Source organism: Xenopus tropicalis, chromosome 1 (assembly GCF_000004195.4).
Source record: "Xenopus tropicalis strain Nigerian chromosome 1, UCB_Xtro_10.0, whole genome shotgun sequence".
In the NCBI taxonomy this organism is placed as follows: domain Eukaryota; kingdom Metazoa; phylum Chordata; class Amphibia; order Anura; family Pipidae; genus Xenopus; species Xenopus tropicalis.
This window is the reverse complement of record NC_030677.2, coordinates 165137493-165159850: the sequence shown is the minus strand read 5'-3', so window position 1 is coordinate 165159850 and position 22358 is coordinate 165137493. Positions and strand designations below refer to the sequence as shown.

At 38.8% G+C, this 22358-nt stretch overlaps 1 protein-coding gene across 3 annotated transcripts in view; it reads left to right on the top strand.

Annotated features, from left to right (window-relative positions):
• The window catches only part of ksr2 (kinase suppressor of ras 2), a 184351-nt gene that overhangs the window by 64419 nt on the left and 97574 nt on the right, over positions 1–22358 (top strand). The gene's annotated exons all lie outside the window — the stretch shown is intronic.

Sequence of the window (22358 nt, the reverse complement as noted above, 5' to 3'; positions counted from 1 at the left end):
GCTTTGTTGAAGACCTCTACTATATCTCCTACTGAGGAGCAACAGTCACTGAGGGTGGTAACAGGACTAGGCCCTAGTGGAGGAGTGGCAGAAGTTCCAAGAAGCCAGGAGTCAAAGCAGAATCAGTAGGGGAAAGCAGGTCAAGCCAGCAAAGTTTGGTTTAGGCAGCAAGAGTCAGAATCCAAGGACAGGCTGAGTCAACACCTGGAAAACAGTAAGTGAAGATAATGCTCAGTGTCTCACCGGGGTGTTGATCACTTTGCAAAGATTCTAGGCCCTTGGTGTCTTCTTAAGTGCAATGCGCATCCGCTGAGCGTCAGAACATGTGCATATGGTGTTGCCAAGCCGTGGGAGCTTGTGAGCACGCAGGCTGGTTTCATTGTAGACGCCCCATGTTGAAGATGGGCAGAAATGCGCTGGAACATGTGCCCAGCACCTTTACACCCTTATAGTCAAAATATAGGGATATTAGAAGTACTCAACCAACTCCATAACCCTCTTAAAGTGATACTGACATGAAAAAACAACTTTTTAAAATATGAATCTACATAAAAAGTTGCCTATGGGTTGCGTTGATCATTTTTTGCTTTTGTAAGTAATTGTTACTTGAAATCCCTAAACCTGACTGTTTTGCCAACCTGACTGTCCCTTCTCAGCCTGCCAGTTACAAAATTCTAATGCTAACGGCCCCCTGCTGCACAAATATGGCCGCCCCCTCATAGAGGGACATGGGGGATCAGATAGGGAATGTAAAAGCATTGGACAAATACTTTTATGGCAAAATTATAAATAGCATACAAAGACAATGTTATGACATATGTAAAAAAGGTTTAATTTCTGGTGTCAGTATCTCTTTAATGCATTTATACAGGTCATGAACTTCTACAGGTCAGGACTCTTTTTTATAGAATAAACAAATTTCTATGAGTTATGTGTTACAATGACAACCCTAAGATATCTTTATAAAGGTATTGTTTTTCAGTTCATTCATGACTCTTGTGTATTATAAAAATATAAAATATACTTTATAATTTGCAATTCTGCATTGGCTGTTTGTGAGAGTTCAAAGTTTACCAATTATTTACTCTGCTCTCTGTTATTGTGCAGTTTTATTACTTGGAGTGACACTTTATGATTTATATTTTATCCTGAAATAAGGCACACAACTTTTGGTCAAATTATATTCCACAGGTCACAGAAAATCTTTTGAAATGATGAAAAAGTCCAGTATGCCTACAAAAGGTAGTGTGGTTAGAAGTAAACAAAACATTCTTGCAGTCTCTTTGACTGTGGCCTTGTGCTGTCATACAGACTATGCGATTCCTAGATTGCTTACACCAAAGATATGATTAAGTCTGCTGTGCTGTAGCTATGGATGCTGTAAGTAAGGTTAGTGCTCTGAATTCAGCATGCCAGTGAGTGATACATCACATTAAATCATTTTTAGTTACAAATTAGAAGTAAAACTCATCATTAAACCTTTGCTAAGTAGATCATTTCTTTCATTTCTTGTCCTGACCCATTGCAATAAGTACAGCTGTTCATTTACATGATTTATATGTATATTTCTTGACCCTGACATTAAAGGGGCACTCTGCCCTCAGAATTTCCATCAGAATTATGCTTAGTACAGAAAAATGCCAACGCTGACAGTTTTATGGGATATTTTTGTACAGGCTTTAGGAAAAACTATTACAGGGTGCTGGAGTTCATTCTAATATGCCAGGTTTGCACTTCATCTCACACCTCACTGTAATATTCACAGTGTATGGTTATTTGTAACACTAACTGTAACTGCAAGTTATTTGTAACACTAACTGTAAATGCAAGAAACTATCCACCCTAAATAACAATCTTTATATACATAATATAATATAGTAATATATATACATATGTTCAAAATAACACGTGCACACCTGAAACCTTTTTCTTGTAAAAAAAAACAACGTTATTTACTCCATTAAAAAGGCCAATGTTTCAGTCTTCATCTAAGAGATTTATCAAGACCCCATTCACAATAAAATCCACAATATATATAGATAAAATATAGAATTACTGGGCAAAGACCCATGTATCAGTTTAGAGTTTGCCTTATTGGTTATTTGGGTTTACCACACCTCTTGCACTCTCATATAGTGTTTAGCAGGAGGGTGTGTCTTCCTCTTTGGCTGCCTCTGTGTCTCAGGTGAAGGTCCACTGAGCCTGGGATCAACAGGGCCCCAGTAAAGCCATACTTTACCCTAGAGTCATCACCTACTCTAGTGAAGGGAGCCATGGACCCCGTGAACGACCCAGTGAACGAGGACCAATTAGATAGTTACTCTTGTCGAGCACTTTCTAGGAAAGTTAGATAGAGAGGGAAGGAAGCAAGACCAAGGAAAGTAGCTGGAAGTAATCTGCTATACAGGCAATGTTGCCTCAGCATAGGGTCACGGTTAAGACACAGGATACAGGCAGTACCTTAACCCTGATCCACAGGACTCTTAAAGCTAGAGGTATTCAACCTGAGGACTGAGGTATCTATCCAGACTTCCATAGGGACCAAGCTGACCAGGTGCATTTACCCTGTCCAGACTCTAAAGGAGGTGGGATAAACCGGTGTGCATCCTCTCTCTGCTGTCCTCAGGGAGTACTATCCTATACCATCTGCATTGTGAGTATTTGAGCTAACCCTGCATTGCTACTTGTCTCTGACAATAAATCCATTTCTATTGTTTCAACTGCAAGAACCTTCTGGCGTTCATTATTGCTAAATAGCACTGCACACAGCTACAGTGAGTTGTAATTGCACTACACTCTTGGTTTCCTTGGTTTCTTCCACATAGCAAAGGCCCATCCTGAAAGATTGAGTCGCATGTTCCCCATGCTCTAAACCTATACTAGCCATGGTTTGACTGTTTTACAGCCAAATAGGGGTTACAAATTTATCAGATAAATATGACCAACTTATCAGTATCAGCGCTGATTCAAAAAGCAAAGTAGGGAACAGTGTTCATTTAGTCCTAATGGAACCAAAGTGTCAGTAGCAATATAGAGATTTTTTCTGCAAAACGGGACAGATTCAGTTATCGCTAGTGATCAGTGACACACAGAGCATCACAAAATTGTGGCTCAAAGTAGGAGAATATTGACCCATATGCCAGTTTAATAAGATTATTTATTGGGTCTTTATTAGGATATAAATAATATACATGTTTTATTCTGAAAATGTAGTTCTTCTTTAAAAAGAAAGGATAATCTGTCCTGCATCCTGGGTATTTCATACATTAATTTTAGAATGACATGCCTTCTAAAGGATGATCTGATCACTATAATCAGGCATGGAATGTGTTATTGTGGCATCTTACAGCAGCCACTCTGGCATTTGCCAGAACCCACAGATTGCCAGTCTAAGCCTGTCCTTTATTGACATAGTCCTACATCCACAGTCCTACACTGCCTATAGGTTTGCTCAGGCCCAGACTGGGAATCAAAATAGGCCTGGCATTTTTAGTACACAGAGGCCCAAACAGCCCCCCACCAGCCCAATAAATAGTGACTGTCTATGGCATCTTACATCAGCCCCTCTGTCATTTGCCAGATTCACAGGTTGTCAGTCTGAGCCTGAGGGTAATTATTCTGTAGACAAAGCAATCTTCTGTCTGTCTGATTCCTCACCTATATCAATTACAAAGTTTTTACAGCTAAGGTAAAATTACCAGATCACCCATTTAACCAGGCATATAAAAAAAATAACTATTGCATGCAGAAGGGATTTGAATGATCTCCTATGAATTTTGACATTTTCCTCCCATCCCAGTAGAAAAGGACATCTCTGAAATCTTTGAGTTGCATTGCTCATTGCTAATCTGCTCTCGTCACCTTAAATCTCTGGTGTATCTTTAGAAGAAGGGTAAGGCTATGTTGCTGAGTATTATCCCTGTTGACACTAATAAAGACTAATCACTCTAGGTAAATGAAATATTGCATGTCACTATTGGTTAAGATATGCACGTTAGATACAAAAAAAGAGGTGATCCATGAATGACCTTCCCAGGAATCTTTATAAGTGACAGTTTCAGCCGTGTTTCATGCAGGCAGGTTCCACTCCAAGACACATATTATATCCCAGTACCATTTTCTGTAGGTTTTATGCAATTTTAGCTTACTGAATTTTGTTAATTTATTATATTTCTACACTTTTTTTGTGTGTTCAGCAATTTACAGTAAATGTTTGCAAAGTCTTCTGAATATGTATCTGCCTGATACATATTCTTGTGATGCAGCAATTAATGGACATGCTGATTGCAGTTTAGTGTGGTTTCTCCAGTTTGGGTGGTAAAGTTCCAACTGATCCCAACATACTAGCAGATAGGTGGCCACTATCTGCTAGTCATCACTATAGGATGACACTCATTTTTAGCTTATTTTTTAGATCCTTCTTCTTAACTGTTCTAACATCAGTTAAAAAGAACCTTTAAGAGACAGAAATACATGTAATTTAGAATATAAGAAGTGAGTTTCCTTTCTAACTGAAAATAATGCTATATATCCTGAGTAATTCAGAAACAGTTGGGAGATTTTGTCTGAATATAATCACATCACTTTAATTGTTATTGGTAAGAAGTAAATTTATAACCCAAAATGTTTGAATTTGTCTGCATTGTAGGCAATTTTTTGCCAATCTGACAAATGCTTGAACTGCTCCATAGAGATCTGAAGATTTATACTGCTAAGCTAGTAATAGGTGCAATATTAACCTTTTTTAATTTACTTCTGTGTATTAAATCATTAATTAACTTTGCTTAATTTCCCTAGCTATTTATTCACAGCAATGGCTCTGATTAACGGGAGTGGAGAAGGCTGAAAGGCCGCTTATCACTAGTTATATTCTTACATATCAATTAAGCTTTAGCAGAATAATTTAGATATATGGATATTATCACTCTGCGCTTGATCCTGAGGTGAAACTCTATTCTATTATCAAAATTAATGGCCTCCCACACTCAAATAAATATATCTTTATGGGTTTGCCTTGACTGCACGTTTGTAAGCAGTTTGCAAAGCAGAGATGGATAGAGGATTCCATTACCACTGCCCTCTATTATGTCAAGAATGAAAATCAGATCACAAGTTTTCTCCATGTATGGAGAATTCATGGAAGATAATTAGAATGTACATAGTTTTGCTGGCTGTTGGGGTGTGTTTGCTATGAGGCAGGGTGAGAACCTTGCCTCATGCAACACTATATAAGGGGCAGCAAATATCCATTCCTTATAACTGGGAATTGTGCACTTATAAATTAGGAGAGAACTATTTATACTAAAGTTACCAGGATTTCCAAACTGTAATCCCAGGATAAGAAGGGGCTGCGGTGCACGCAAAGCTCCAAAATGATTTCATACATATTCCTTCCTTTAGCAGCACAAAAGCTGGCGTCGTTTATAAGGCAAAGGTGGGAGGACATGGGTGGTTCGAAGGGGGTCAGGGGACAAAAGATCACTTTTTCCTCCTGTCCTGGAATAGCAACCCAGCAGCTAGGGGCAGCTCTGTTGCCATGGGACATCCAGGGACAGCTTTCAGAGGCGGGATGCTTGCAGGGGTGTTGTATTCTGGACACAGTATTATAAAAGAGGCTCACAGCAGCTGGTAGTAGAACAACTTTACTTAGAACAAAACATGGCTGAACTGCCAACAAGTTGGGAGGAAGGAAAGGATAGACAGGCAATGCTAGGGGAAACAATTATTAGCAGAACCGGATGACACATCTCAGTTTTGTACATGTAACAGCGCCATCTAGTGATCACACATTAACAGACAATACACAACACCCCTCCCCTCCTAGATAACATAATCCTCTAGGTAGCGGGGCTTTTGAATTGCCCTTCGGGGCCGCTCCAGTGGGACACTGATAACCTCTCCTTGTAGATTGGCCTCAGTGTTTTCGGGTACCCTCATTTGTTCAGCTGCAGGAATCTCTTCCTCTGGAAAAGCTAGAGGAGTTAAGTCACTTTGCAATCCAGACTGGCCATGGTTACCCTCAGTGTTAGGACAAGCATTGTCCCCTAGTCTGCTCCGCAGCTGATCAACATGTCTTCGAATAACACGGCCATCCGCAATCTTAACCTTGTATGAGACAGGGCCCGTGGCTTCAACAATGACTGCTGGTATCCATTTTGGTCCCATTGCATAATTTCTGGCATACACACTATTACCTGCTTCAAACATCCTCACTGTGGAGGTCTGTGCATTCTTATTCTTATCTAATTGATCTTCTTGTTTATTTTGTAAATCCGAAGCCAGGTCAGGATGCAGTCTGTCCAAACAGGTTTTAAGACGTCGGTTCATCAAAAGTTCTGCAGGGCTGCAGCCAGTGCTAGTAGAAGGAGTTATATGCTGCTGCAACAGAAATTTTGCCAGTCTATAATTCCAGTCACCATCAATTATCCTTTTTAAGGCATCCTTTGTAGTCTGGACCATTCGCTCAGCTTGCCCATCTTAGCATGCGTGGAGAAATTATCTGTGCAGTAGGCCCATTATTCTTTAAAAGTCCCAACAACGGCTTATGGTCAGTAATAATAGCAAAACCTCTGCCATACAAGTACTCATGGAATTTTTTTACACCTGCCACAATGGCTAGAGCTTCCTTATCAATCTGAGCATAATTCCTTTCTGTGGTACTCATGGTCCGTGAATAGAATGCAATTGGAGCCTCACGACCACCACTTACAGTATGACTTAAAACCGCTCCTATTCCATAGGGAGAAGCATCACATGTCAGGGTAAGAGGTTTATTCAAATCATAATGTACTAACACACTGTCTGATTATAAGAGTCTCTTGGCATCACTAAATGCCTGCTCATGCAGGGCTGACCACTTCCAGGTAGCATTTTTATCCAGTAGTCAGTGCAGTGGCTCAGCCACAGAAGCTTTGTCTTTCAAGAAGGAATGGTAGAAATTTAATAGGCCAAGAAATGCTTGCAGCTCCTGTTTATTTTTGGGAATTGGAGCTTCATGAATGGCTTTCACTTTTGTATCAGTTGGATGTATTCCATGTGTATCAACTTTGTATCCAAGGAACTCAACACTTGGTACCCCAAAAACACATATTTCTTTCTTAAGTTTTAATCCAGCATCTGAAAATCGCTTTAATACTGCTCTCACCCTTTCAGTTAATGATTCCACAGAGTCTGCTCCAATGAGGACATCGTCAAAATATGGCACCACCCCTGGCAGGCTGGAAAGAAGGTCATCCATCAATTTCTGGAATACGCCTGGTGCAATGCAAACGCCAAACTGCAATCTAGTAGCTTTAAATGCTCCTTTGTGTGTGATAATTGTTTGTGCATCAGCAGCTGCATCATCCACTGGCAACTGCTGGTATGCTTGCGCTAAATCAAGTTTGGCAAATAACTTCCCCTTAGCCAAGGTGCTGAGAATTTGATTGACAGCAGGAATTTGATATGGATGTTCTTGTAATGCCTTGTTGATTGTGCGTTTATAGTCAGCACATATCCTCACTTCTCCATTTGGCTTCAGTACAGGCACTATTGGGGTGGCCCAAGTTGGGTGGGTTACTGGAATTAGTGCTCCTTGTTGCACTAAGCGATCTATTTCGTCATCTATTTTTGAATGGAGAGCAAATGGTACAGGCCGTGGCTTCATGCGTATTGGGACAACTTTGGGATCCAGTAGGAATGATATTGGTGAGCCCTTAAATTTACCCAGGCCTTCTTCAAAAACACTGCTAAAGTCTTTGATGACTGCTTGCAAAGAGTCTGCTGTTGCATAATTTACTCCGGTTAACTGAATGCCCAGGGGTTCAAACCACTCTACTCCTAATAAACTTGCTCTTTTTCCTTTAGTAATGATGAGGCGTAGTTTTCCTCTGTCTTTTTCATAGAGGACTTTAACAAAACATGCACCCACAACATCCACAGGCTTTTTATTGTAATCCACAAGTCTAACGTCACATGGTAAAATAGGTGGGCAATTAGTGGGCCATAATGCATGGAAGGTTTCCTCTGAAATTAAGGAATAGTCACAGCCTGTATCTACCTCCATTCTACACTTAGATCCTTGTAGTATTACATCAGTGTATTTCTTTTTGCACATTGGCTGATTTTCAACACTATTTATTATTTCAGAGACATAGATACCTGTATCTGCCTCTTTCTCAGTGGTGTCATTTTGAATTTTCACTATATGGGTTGCATTCCCAGATAGATTTGCTCTGGCTTGCTTGGGTCTCTGTAGATTATCAGCTTGGCGGCATACTCTCTGTATGTGGCCACGACGCTTGCATTTGTGACACACAGCATTTTGGAAACAACAGTTGCCACGCAGGTGACCTCCCCCACAACTATGGCATATTACTTTAGCTGGATCTGATATTTGTGCTAATGCAGGCTGCAGTTTAACATCAGGCTTGTTATACACTTGATGCAGCTCCGGTGCAATAACTGAACTGGGTGAGGCCTGTATTTCCTTGGAATGCACAGATGCAGCCTCATAAGCAAGTGCTTCCTCCTGGGCCAAAGCAAAGGTTAGGTTGTGCTTTGCTAGCAGCCTTCTTTGCAGTGCTGCATCCCTGACCCCACACACAAGACGGTCCCTTAGCAAGGATTCCAAACTGCTGCCAAAATTACAACTTTCTGCCAATCTGCGCAGCTCTGCTATGTAAGCAGCAATACTCTCATCTGGCTGCTGGCTGCGTCTGTTAAAGTGGAACCTCTTAACAGTCTCAGATATGGTGGGTGCAAAATGATTTTTAAGTTGCTTAATAATTTCCTCAAATGAGCAGTCACTGGGTTTAGTGGGGGACACCAGAGAGCGCACAATCTTTGAGCCTATGACACTCAGCAGCACTGCACGTCTCTGCATAGGGTTTGTCACATTATTTGCTTCTAGAAAGAAATGCAATCTCTCTGCATAGGAATCCCAGGAGGATGGCCTGGCAATATCAAACTCTTCTATGTGGCCCAGGGACCCCATTATGGAGCAATAAGGTCTCAAGGTTTCTGTTTACTCACTGACTCTTGTAGATTTTTTTTCATGCATTAATCCCAATCCTCGTCGCCAGTGTTGTATTCTGGACACAGTATTATAAAAGAGGCTCACAGCAGCTGGTAGTGGAACAACTTTACTTAGAACAAAACATGGCTGAACTGCCAACAAGTTGGGAGGAAGGAAAGGATAGACAGGCAATGCTAGGGGAAACAATTATTAGCAGAACCGGATGACACATCTCAGTTTTGTACATGTAACAGCGCCATCTAGTGATCACACATTAAGAGACAATACACAACAAGGGGTCAATTTTCCATGGCACCAGGGAATCTTAAACAGGGTTAGTCCCCCTGAAACAGAGACTGAAGCTAACCTTACTTTATACTAGCAGCCCAATAGTGTTGATAGTTTGCTACTGCTTGAAGTGCCTTGCTAAGTGTTGGGGGTTTGCTGGAGTGGGGAGATGAACATTTTTATCCAGGGGAACATGTTGAAAAAGTTAAAGGCGGTTAAAGGCGTTCAGCAGTTATTTGGGGTAATTGTTATGTTTGGCTACTAGATGGTAGTGTTGAGTTAGTTTAGATCAGTCTTAGTAGTAATTTTAGTGTCTTGGCATCAGAGGGAGTTAGAGAGAAGCGGGAAAAGTTTAGGAATTTTTAGGTATAAAAGTAGACTTGAGAAGAACATATACGGAAAAGCCACATGTGGGAGAAGGACTACATCCAGCACCAGACTGAGTAAGGAAAGGTTTAGCCAGCACAGGATAGCTGTGTTATAGCACTTAGTAATGTGAGATAGTTCAGGCCGGTGAGTTTGGGCAGCTAAAAGCCCCACCATAGAGTGAGTGGAACTTCCCAGCAAGTACCCATCCAAGTTGAGTAACAGTGTGAAGGACACTGAGAAAGTGTTGGGCCCATCAGAAGTGCCTGGCAAGTCTGTTCCGGGTTTAGCCCTGCAAAGGTTTCTTAGAGTCATACTGGAGTTTGGTGGCAGTGATGGGAGAGGGAACACTTTAAAGGGTCATGAGCACTGCACTACCTTGTGATGCCTGGGTGTTAAGATCTGTGTGACTTTTTGTGAATAGTTATTGGCTGGTGTGTGTTAACATCTTGGTCCCTGAAAGGAATAAAGTTACAGTTATTTCACAACTCCTAGCATCTTGTTCTACTTCACGTGGTTTAGTGTGGGTTCTGGTAATTAAAAGGAATTACCCCCTAAAAGTATATACACAATTAATGTTGCTACCAGAGGTTGCTGGCTCCACAGCAGGATCATTTTAGAGCCACTCTAAATAATATATAAACATATATTAAAACTGCTTAATAGTCATTGTCCTACCACATTGGTCCCCTGTAAATTCTGGGCTCCCTATCAGTTGCATGGAATGCTTCCTCTGTATTTATACCCTGTGCACATTTTTCTGTTCAGTACATAAAATCATTAGAGGCATAGTACCTGACAGCCGATGTCTGTCTATTCTATACACATCAGTTTGTCCTCTCTACAGTTTTTCTTCATTAATAACAGCTGTTGTGAATTCTGTTTACCTCCCTGGCTATTAATAAAAGGATGTGACATAAGCCCCAAATAACTATATTTCATCAGATGTTGCTATTGTTTGGTTGTGCAAAGCTCATACACATTCCATCCACTAAGAGCTTATAGTTTGTCACATTCAGTCCCAGTCTGTTGCTTGTCTGTGTTTTTAATATCAGAAAATGGCAGAGACTTTTGCTGGTACAGGCTGATCAGGAAACTGATATAAACTCACTGAAATGAACAAGAGGGAGCCTCAGAGCGCTGGGCTTGGAACTTTATGTTGAATGCAGGCAGCAAGAGACTTAGAAGCTAATGGCCTGTGACTAGAGTGTGATGAGTAATTAGCCATTTAAAGTCAGGACAAAAATATGATCTGCCATTAAGGATTTGTCAATGGATTATTTTGCCAAGGACTCACATGTTCTGAATCCACAAATAACTGTTAGTATTAGTTCAGTGCTTAAAAAGATGAAGGAACAATGTACAATGAAAAAGAACAATGTAAATTGCAATTAATTCATTCCACCATTTACGATTTTATTCTTGAACCAACAAATGTATCTTTTTTTTAGTTGTAATATTAGTGTGTAGGCGCCATCCCAGTGCATTGTGCCTGAGCTTTCAGAAGGAGCCAGCGCTACACATTAGAACTGCTTTAAATATGCTATTGTTTATACTACTCAATGTAACTGAAGGAGTCATGAACCAGACTTGGGTGTTTTACTATTGAGTGCTATTCTCATAGGAAGCATTTTTAGCAATACATACAGACTTCTGCTGGAAAAGCTCAATTAACTCATTTGCTTTGTAAAAAACATGTTTCTCATTTTTAAAAATAACATTTTTTATTATGTAAGCACCTGAGTGACTTTACTTAAGTGCAAAAAGGCAAAGTTTTGGGCTTCAATCCAGCCCTTTATCAAGCCTGTCCAGCCTCAGCGTCAGGCTTGATAAAGGGCTGGATTGAAGCCTGAAACGTTGCCTTTTTGCACTTAAGTAAAGTCACTATTTTTCTAAATAACCAGAGTGCTGCTGTTTTCATCACCTATATTGATTTACCCGGGCAGAGGGCACAGTGTGCACCTGGGGCTACAAGAAGCTGTTTTTCCACTGTGTAGCACACCCTAATTGATTTAATTGCTCCTCTAAAGCTGCCACACTAGGCACAGACCCTTGGCTGCCTAATGCTTTTCTAGTAATAGCAGCCAGTTATAAAAGCCCTGCTACTCAATTTATTAGGACACATGAAAGACACAGTGCATGCATAAGTGTTAATGGAAACATACTAAACCAAGAACTACTAAGAATAGAGAAGAAGTTTTAGAAATCTGATAAACTTTGCTTTAAATTTTGCAGGTTACTAATTCCTTGTTCTGTCTGCCTGTTCTGTTTTTGGTCTGTACTCACACCTGAATACCTAGTCTAAAGGTGGATCGGATTATCCACTGGGGCCTACTGAGACCCACGGAATGAGGGCTATGTTAACTTACTGATTTTCACATCTGCCCGATTAATATCTGGTCAGTTTTAATAATCTTTTCTCCTAGTCTTTTGAACACCAGGGAGATTTCAGCCAATTAACTTGTTTATCTGCCTATTCTTTTCTCCCCTTTGCTGCACATATTAACACTTCATTAAAGTTAGGATAATATAAATAGGGCCATATAGACAGGACCTTCATAAGGGCCAAATATGACAAGACCCAAGTTATATATAATATATATTTGATTAAAAATGTTTAGTTTAGCACTTTCAAGACATTCTTTGTTGTCTTACTAAACAAATTTGTTGCACTAAAAGAGATGAATAGAAATGAAAATGAAAAAGAAATATCCATAAGCCAACTGAAAGATACTAAAGTCTGAGGCAGGCTGCAAATAAAATGAAAGTGTTTCTTTGCTGTCTTGGAGAAGCTGATGAATCTGAACCAAGTGTCTCACCCTCCTTAACAAAAAGAAACAAAAAAGACCTATGAATGTGTACTGGTTTCTGGGTCACAGATCCCAGGGCTTGATTGGTAACAGAGGCAATCACTGGTAAGAGAGAAGATGCGTCTTGTCAAGAAAGACATTTTGACTGACATTGCCTGAGCTAAGGGTGGAAGGTGAGAATACCTGCCAACCCTTCTGTCAGTTTTTTTCACAGCGACCATTGTACATAGCCAAGACATTTATGTGCCGAGAATTTTAAATTCTGTTAAAAATAGACAAATCGGTGCATTATGTTTATTGGACAATTTAGTGTACATATATTTGAAAAGTAAAATGAAATAGAAATTATATTTGCTTGGGTGTTTACAAAGTCAGTGCAAAAATTTACAAAAACATGAATAATTTTGTAAATGTAACTTTGTAAATGTAACTTTAAGTTATAATTTCAGATTTGAAGACATTATTAAAGACAATTCTATTGGGTTTATATAATGATATTTTAGTAGATCCAAATTACAGAAAGATACCTATCTAAAAACCCCTGGTTCCAAGGATTCTGGATAATAGATCCTATACATGTACAGGTATGGGATTCCTTATCCGGAAACCCATTATCCAGAAAGCTCTGAATTACGGGAAGCCTGTCTCCCATAGACTCCATTTTAATCAAATAATTTAGAATTTAAAAACTGATTTCCTTTTTCCTTGTAGTAATAAAACAGTACCTTGCAAAACAATCCTATTGGGATTAATTAATGTTTTATTGATTTTTTAGTAGACTTAAGGTATGGAGATCCAAATTACCAAATACCCTTGGTCCTGAGCATTCTGGATAACGGGTCCTATACCTGTACTATATATTCTCCCCTAGTTTATTAAACTTTTCCCCACATCCTTGTTTGATTCTACAGTGTTCCTGTGCTTTCCTTTTCACTAATTGGACCAATATTATGTAAATATAGATATATGGTTTTATTTTCAAGGGTATTAATGCAGATCCAGGGTTTGGATCTGGAATACCCTTGGTCCTGAGCATTCTGGATAACGGGTCCTATACCTGTACTATATATTCTCCCCTAGTTTATTAAACTTTTCCCCACATCCTTGTTTGATTCTAAAGTGTTCCTGTGCTTTCCTTTTCACTAATTGGACCAATATTATGTAAATATAGATATATGGTTTTATTTTCAAGGGTATTAATGCAGATCCAGGGTTTTGCACTGTCTATTGTAAATGCCAAAGTATCTGAAAAACAAATCTCTTTTCATTTTTTCTAGGTGATTTTCTTAATGCATCTAACACACAGAGTACTTGAAAGTTCTTTCTATGCAACACTGATATCTAGGGACTTAGAATTAAGCTAATATAATACATAAAGGTGTTTTTTTCTGCTGATGTACTTCCAAAAGATACCAACTCTTTAAATACACCCCTAAACCTTATAGCACGGCTAAAGTATCTTGTCAAATGTTTTAAGTGTCGAAAAAAGAGCTGGCTTGCTTGAAACATGTAGTGCCAACAAAAGAATTGCAGTACCTTAACATTGTTAGTAACTTTGTGCTTACAAACTGCTCTAGTATATAGGCTTTGCTTACCCTGCTGTTAAACTGTTATTGCACAGTTAAGTACTAAAAGTACCTTACTTTTTTAAGCATCATATATTATTCTATATATTATTCTTTAAAGGTCTGAGTGTAACCTGTGCTCTACTGTATACCAACCTCAGGAGATATTAGGAGGCCCATGATAGAGATAGCACTACACTATCAATGGGTTTTTGGTGAGCACCAGTTTGCAGTGGGTTAATCTAAATACCAACAAATCAATCAAAACATCCAGGGAGGAAACAGCTTATACAGTTGCAGTTCTCATTGGCTAATTGAACACCTGAGGGTTGATTCACTAAAGTGCGATAACGCTTATCACATGCTTTTTTGCGTTAAAATTGTTGCGAAAAAATGCACGATTCGCCAAGGTATTATCGCATGCGTTAAGTCGCATATTGCGTGCGTTAAATAGCACACAACCGAATGCGTTAATTTTACTGCATTGCATTTATTCTGAAATAATACTAACGCATGATTCACAAACACTTAGACGCGCTAAATATCGCATTAGTCTGTGCGAAAATTAACACCTACTTGGGGCAGGCGGTAATTATAGAAAAGTACAGTTCATGAGCTTTTGGAAACAAAAAGGACTTTGCAGTGTGATTTATTCAAGTATGTGTTGGCCTTAGAGTAATGCAGCCTCCAGTTTCCAGGGAAATGGTCATTTTCAAAAAATAGTTTAATGAACGTATTGGTGTATATGGCTAATATGGCGTGCGCGCGATAAGTAGCGCACGTGCGTTAATTAGCGCGTGCGACAAGTAGCGCGCTGCTTAATTAGCGCGCGATGTGTCAAATACCGCACGAAAATAGTCTTCGCGACTTAAATAATGCAAACAGTATCGCGTCTAAATTAACACATATCCTGAATGAATCGTGCGTTAAGACGCGAAAAATGCAGCGCAATAAAATTTTTAACGCATGCTATAAATAGCGCTTGTTTTATCGCACTTTAGTGAAAAAACCCTCTGGTATCTTACCACCAATGCAGGTATGAAAGCAACCCATGGCCACTGATTATAAGTTTACTTACAGTATTCAATGATGGAAAGCACTGCAAATAGCCATGAAATCATGATGATAACAGGCACTCTTTGCCTATGTACCTAGCAATACTTTTAAAGTTAAGTTTAAAACATTTTAGTGTCAGAGCTGTAGATAATATTCAAATCTAATACAAGATTGTAATTTTTAAGGACATGTCCAACTGTTCATAAGATAAATATTTTTTTTACTCACCCACTAGCCTAAAGTACATGTTAATAATAGGGTTTTAAGTTTTAGTGCAAAGGTGCATGCTGGCTTCAGCAGCCAAGCTATAAAATGAATGTTCTCTGTCATATTGGCATAGCCATTATTCATCAGTAGTCCAGTATGTTTGTGGAGGTGTTAAGACTCATTTGCAGTAACCATAAAAGCAATATTTAACACATTGGTATGCCCTTTTCTTTGCCTTCATTCAGTATAATGTCAAGCCTGATGAAGGTCACCTGTTGTTTGCTACTTTTTCTTTCGATACTGATTACTAATGGTCTATTTTCTCAGTGTTGTGTCTGATTTCATATTAACTGTTACACCCTGGGCCATTCATCATTCAGACATTCTGTAGCCCTGCCTTATCCTATTACAGTTGATCAAGAAATATTCGTGTTTAACAAAAAACATGCACCCAACTTTCTAAACGTAATATTCTATATATTAACTGTTTAGTATTTTACTGATAGGCCTGATGGTTTTTATGATGAGTACCATATATTTTAAAGAATTATAAACCTTTTTTTCTGTCTCTAAAATAACTCTATACAGTCCCCAGAAGAACATACCTTTCTCCCTGCACTCAGTCTCATGTAGATTCTGTACCATAAGCAGCTCAACTTCCTAGTCTAGTATGAAGCTCTGCCCCTATTCTTTGTTGAGCTCTCCTTCCCTCTCTAAATTTGAAGATGGTCAAAACGGTGCCTACCGCACATGCCTGATTGATTTCCATTGGAGTAGAGGCAGCAGCATGTGCAGTAGATACCTCTTTGACCATCTTCACTGTCAGAGAGACAAGGAGAACTCAACAAAGAAAAGGGGGCAGAGCTTCACACTAGACTAGGAAGTAGCTCCTGATGTTGAGCTGATAGTAACACAGAATCTGAAATAGATTCTGTAATAGGGTGACCAGATTATTTGAAAATTCAGGGACATGTTGCTAAAATTACGGCAACATGCTTTTCATCACATTCAGGGGCAATTGCACAGAAGTCCACCTGATGCCATTTCTGGTGTTTGCTGTACAAGTGATGTCTGTATCTGATTTTTTAGGTGCAAGTGTAGTGCTCCTATTGATGCTGAGCACAAAGGGAACCTGGGGCTGTTATTTGGTCAAGTGGTTGAGCTTGATCCAAACTAAGAGACAATTAATCAATACAGTTGATCTGTATTAGTGGCAAAACAATCCTATTGGGTATAATTAATGTTTAAATGATTTTTTAGTAGACTTAAGGAATGGAGATCCAAATTACGGAAAAGTCACTTATCCAGATAACCCCACGTCCCGAGCATTCTGGATAACAGGTCCCATAACTGTATGTTTATTTACTACTTATAAGTATCTAACAGTATTAAATGGGTTGTGGTCCCTCTTTTTCAGTGAATAAGTCCAGTGAATAATGTTTATTCAGAAAACAAATGTTGCCTGTTCCTGTTGTTTTAATATTTTTAATTGCCATATCTATATTGCACTAAACAGGACAAAGACTGAGATGAAAACATCTTTGACTTTTCATCCTCTTTTGGTTCTTGTGAACAGTTGTGAGAGAATGGGGAGGGAGATAAACACTATAGCAGTCCATTGTATAATAAACTTCCCTTCAAATTTTGACAAAGGCTGCAATCTAAGCAGAGTATATGTTCAAAACAATACCTGTTTGTTGTGCTGCTGTTAAACAAATGTGTACTGGCCCTTTTCAGGCTATGATATATTTTATGTTTTTCCACAAAGAGTCTCTAATAAAGAAGTGATTCGTAATTAGTGTGCCTTCTTATATATCAATTTTCACAAATGAAATTTGAGGTGGCAAATGTGGTCTGGAGTACTATAGCTGGCAATCTCATATTCAGGTTTCTATTTTAGCGAACTGGATTTTAACTCTGCAGATTTTTTTTGTCATTTCCAAACTCTGCCTTTCTGATGAAAAAAGAAAACAAAAACATTGCTTTGCCTTTCTTGCTTTTGTACTTCACTAACTTATTAAAGCGATGCTGTCATGATTTTTAGGGTGCACTTTTTATTTCTATATTACACTGTTCACATAGCAAATAATTACCCTCTTATTGTACCTGTATATTTACTTTTGTTTTCCTTTTGCCTTAATTAAAGCTTTGCATTCACTTATCATGGCTTCCCATCTTGGTTTGGCCATTTACCGTTATACTCCGGGTTACCCAGTATATAGGCTCCCATCTGCTTGCCTCTCCACAGAAACTGAAGGATCTGGATCTGATCAGCTCCCATCCAACAATCTATCAACTCCTTTGATAAAGTTCTAAAACTGAACACCAGGGTGGGGAGAGCTTCTTGCCAATATTACTTATGACCACATATAATGTAATAGAGTCTCCGCCAACAAAGTCTACCTAGTCTTATTTGTTAACTTTCCATGCATGAGCGATTATTCGGTTTTTCAATGCATGGGATTAGTAATCCTACATAGTGGGTTCATCCTAACAGTCATGTTGCTATGGTCCTGTAGTAAAAAGTACATCAAATGACAGGGCATCTAATCTCCCCATGAACCCCTGCCCTAATAGCAGTTATGTATACAAATAAGTCAAAAACCATTGCAAGTTTGTAATGAATGTAGATTGAAAGTTGCTTAGAATTATGTTTTCTTTTATTAGGCAAAAATGATTTTTTCGGTTGACTTGTCCTTTAACTAATAAAAAGCCAAACTTTGCAGGAAACTTGTGGCTTTTGAATCATTCTCCAAGGCCCAAAGCCGCAAACATTCCCTTTTTTCAGTCAAGTGCAAACATCAAGCCAAACTGCAGGTCATTTTTGCACAAGCAAATGGATCAAAGAGCCTAATAAAAGCACTTATTACTCAAAGTAAGTCGCCCAGCAGAATTCACACAGGTTCAAAAGATATTCACTTTAAAGAATTCAGCAGCTCGACTGTAATGACAAACGTTTCTGTATAAAAAAGAAATGACAAAAAAGCCATTAAGACCAGCAGATGATATATTCTGCCTCTTTCTTCCTGCAACTTTATTAATCAACATATCCCTCTACCGTTTCAAAACCAAATAAAAGCGGTGTCTATTTAGTTGGAAAAAAAAACTTTTGCAAAAAAAAATAGAAGAGAGAGAGAAAGATTAATAATTTTGCCTCTTATTAACCAAAATAAAATAACTGCAAAGGAGCTGATTAACGGCGTGAAAAACAACTCTCCTTTTTTTTTAAAAATCCCATTACAAGATTTACATGTCTATTCAACTTCAACATAATTAAGAAGGATGATCAAAAGAAAGTAGAAAATGATTTCTTATATATAGTCCAGCAGTTGAGCATTTCTAAAGGCTTCTCACTGCAGTAGGAGGATCTTGTCCACAGGAGGCACTTCTGGTAATTAATCGTGGTTTCTTTTGATAACTGCATTTCCCTGAAGGGATGAAGGAGAGAGTATCATGCAGAAGATAAAATACGGTTCTCTTATCTGCTAATGTGCTTTCACCCCGGAGATGAAAAATACCTTTCCTATACTGACTTCATTCCTCAGTCATAAATGTACAACTCCAGAGAGAAGGAGAACTTTTAGCACATTTTGCGAAGGTTTCATGTTTTTAACAAAGGATTTGACTCAAGGCAGAAAGGACTGCATAGTTCATTTTTAGAATGTAAATGGTCTTGCAAATGTAGCATAGAGTTTATTGGGATCTGCCATAAACTGCGGGTGGAATCTGCCTGTGTATGGGCAACACCGATGGGCCTCCCTGACTGACATCTGGCCTGAAATTGGGCAGATCTCGATTGGGCAGGTTTGAATTTTCCATCTCATCGGGGACTGCAACGGCTCGTTGATGCGGTCCCCAAACCAGTGGCGCCTATGCCCGCTGTTTTAATCCGATTGTTTGGCCCTAGGTCCAAACAATTGAATTAGCCCAATATCGCCCACCCGTAGGTTGGAATATCGAGAGAAGACAAATAAAGCAAATTACATTACTTTTCCTGTTTTAAGCAGTTTCTGAAATATAGGTATAGGATCTACAGTATTATCCGGAATGCTTGGACCTTGTGTTTTTCAGATAAGGGATTTTACTGTAATTTGGATCTCAATACATTTAGTCTATGAGGATAGCCGCGGGTGAAAAAGAGAAAGCCAGTGTGCCTTAGAAGTGTAAATGTCATATATCAGAATAACTGGTTTCACACAACATATAAATAACTCATAATATGTAGAGATTAATTTATAAAGGTTTTTTGATCACTCCTATTTTGTAACTGGGAATTATTTATGAATAGTCTTGTTGTGGTACATAATAATATGATTTTTCACATGTTAAAAGAATACTGTTGTGATTATCATGAAATACTTTTTATTTCTAAATTTCACAGTTTACAAATAATTCACTCTACTATTTCAAACTACCATTTAACATTTTATTCTTTAACCAACAAATTTTGTTTTTAGTTGTAATATTGGTGTGTAGGCGCCATTTCAGTGCATTAGAACTGCTTTCAGATAACCTATTGTTTCTCCTACTCCCATGTAACTAAAGGAGACATGAGCCAGACTTGGATTTTTTACTATTGAATACTGTTTTAATATCTACCACAGGTGTCAGGGAGCTGCTATCTTGCTCCCTGATTGGCTGCTGGGGGGGGGGGGGGGGGGGGGGTGATTTCACTCCAACTTGCAGCTCAGCAGTAAAGTGAGACTAAAGCTTATCAGAGCACAAGTCACATGGCTGTGGCACCCTGGGAAATGAAGAATATGGCTAGCCCCATGTAAAATTTCAAAATAAAAAAAAAATCTGTTTTTGCTTTAAAAAATGAATTTCAATGCAGGATGCAGGATAAAAAAATGGATTTCAATGCAGGATTTTGTGGGAGAAGCTCTGAAGTTTCATAAAGCATTAAGCAAGACAGAGGTTTAATATGGATTTTAATCCTACACATGTTCAGTATAATGTATACATGTGTATAATGTATAAGCTTTACTAAGGTAAGGTGCTAGTAATGCCATAGTCCTATAATGCAGTTTGTATTTCATTCCAAAATTAGGAAACAAAGTATGTTCATTGACTAAGAGACAGATGTTCTCCGTAATTCTCTGCAGCACACTGCATCTATTTGCAATGAAAAAGTCATATGTTACTACCTCTGAGGTAAAACCTCCCCTATGGAGAGATTCTGTCAAATCCTCAAACCCATAGGCTCATACGGTAATGGGAAATGCTTGATAAACTTTTGATCAGAAAATCTTTATGTTCACCCTGTGAAGTAATTAAATGAAATCTGTAAGGGTAAAAAAAAACACCTGTGGGGTGCATATACTATCAAGGTGCTGTCACTGTTAAGAAAAATTGGCATTAAGAAAACATTTCCATCAGTTAGGCTTGGTTTGTTTAAATGTTGATTACTAGAGGCAAGCGGTTATGATGAAACATACGTTCTTTTCTTTTTCTATTTTTTCTAATCCAAACTAAACTAAATATTTTTGGAGACCATTTGTTACACAAATTTTAGTTGAAGGATTTAGTTGAATGCATATGGCCTATGGCACACAGCATTTCCCTGCTTGCAGAGAAATTATCAATACCCAGAGAGGTGGTTTTTATTGATGTGAATGACAGGTGGCACAGAAAGTTATAGGGTGTTTCCCTGGAAGCTGAGATACACTGGTGTGAAACTCTAAGTGGCCCACAGGCCTTAGACTACATAAAGGCCAGCTATTGGCTGTTTCTGGCTTGAATACAGCTAAAGTAGGTCATATTTTGGAACAGGACTGCCTAAATAGTGTGCCCCCAAAAGTTTTTTTTTATGGCTATCAGACTGTTTAACATCTTAATTGAACTCTTTAGATAAGATCATAATTTTAATAAAATCTGGACTCCATACAGGTAGCATTGTGAATAAGGGTCCCCCCATATGGAATGAGATGGACAGCACTGTCTGGAAGATTATATGCTGCCAAATATAGCTACTAAATTATGAGGCTTAAGTGACCCTGGGCTAATCAGTTCACATGCAGACCTCTTAGCTGAGAAAGGCAACCACCCTTTTTGTTTGTTTGGCTACTGCCACGCACAAAAGAAATAAATAAATGCATGCCGAGGATCAGCCCCTATGCTTGCCTCAGCCAATTTGGCAGCCAAACTCTGACATAGACAATCTTATATTTAAGTCATATGAAGGAGTTTTAACTCCCCTAAAACATTGATGTACAGGTCATCACAATAAATCTGGTAGCTCCCTGCCTGCATGTTGTTAGTGTTGCTTGCATGAATATGTGTGGCTCCTTAAATATTTTCTCCTGGCAAAACATACCAGGGCCATGTGTATTGGTCGTAGAACCAAAGACAACAGACTGCAGTTTGAACTGTAATTGCTGTTCTACTCCTAAAGTCTCTGACCCTTTCTAAAGGCTACATTCATACAGGTACTGCTGTGCCTGAAATTCTCTCACCTGTGTACTGTACAAGTGTTGCTTTGTGAGAACCATAAAAAAGTAGTCCCTCCATGTATTAATCTATATAATGTTACTGTTTCTTTCCAGTGAGAAATAATATTCAACCATAAATTAAAGGAGAAGGAAAGGTAAAAACTAAATAAGCTTTATCAGAAAGGTCTATGTAAATACAGCCATAAACACTCACAGAAATGCTGCACTGACTTCTCTGTAAAAAGATTAGTTGTGTCTGTTTTCCTGTGCCACAGACACACAGCTTTCTGCTTCCTGCTCTCTCCTGCTCCCCCCTCCCTCAAGAATGCTAAGAACTCACTCCCCCCCCTTAGGAATGTGGATCTGAGCCAATCAGCAGGAAGCTGACTCATAGTCTAACTAACTAAGCATGTTCACTTGGTCCCGGTGTCTGTGCAGGAGCGAGGCATTATGGGAACTTTCTTTACACAACTCAGCATATTTTCTTCCTGTTTGGCTTTAGATCTTCTGAACAGGAGAAATATGGGGAGACTTAAGGGCACTATTAAGACAACTGAAAGTATGCCTGCAGCTTGAGATTAACTCTTTACTAGCCTTTCCTTCTCCTTTAAAGTGAATTAAATTAAAAAGTATTTCACAT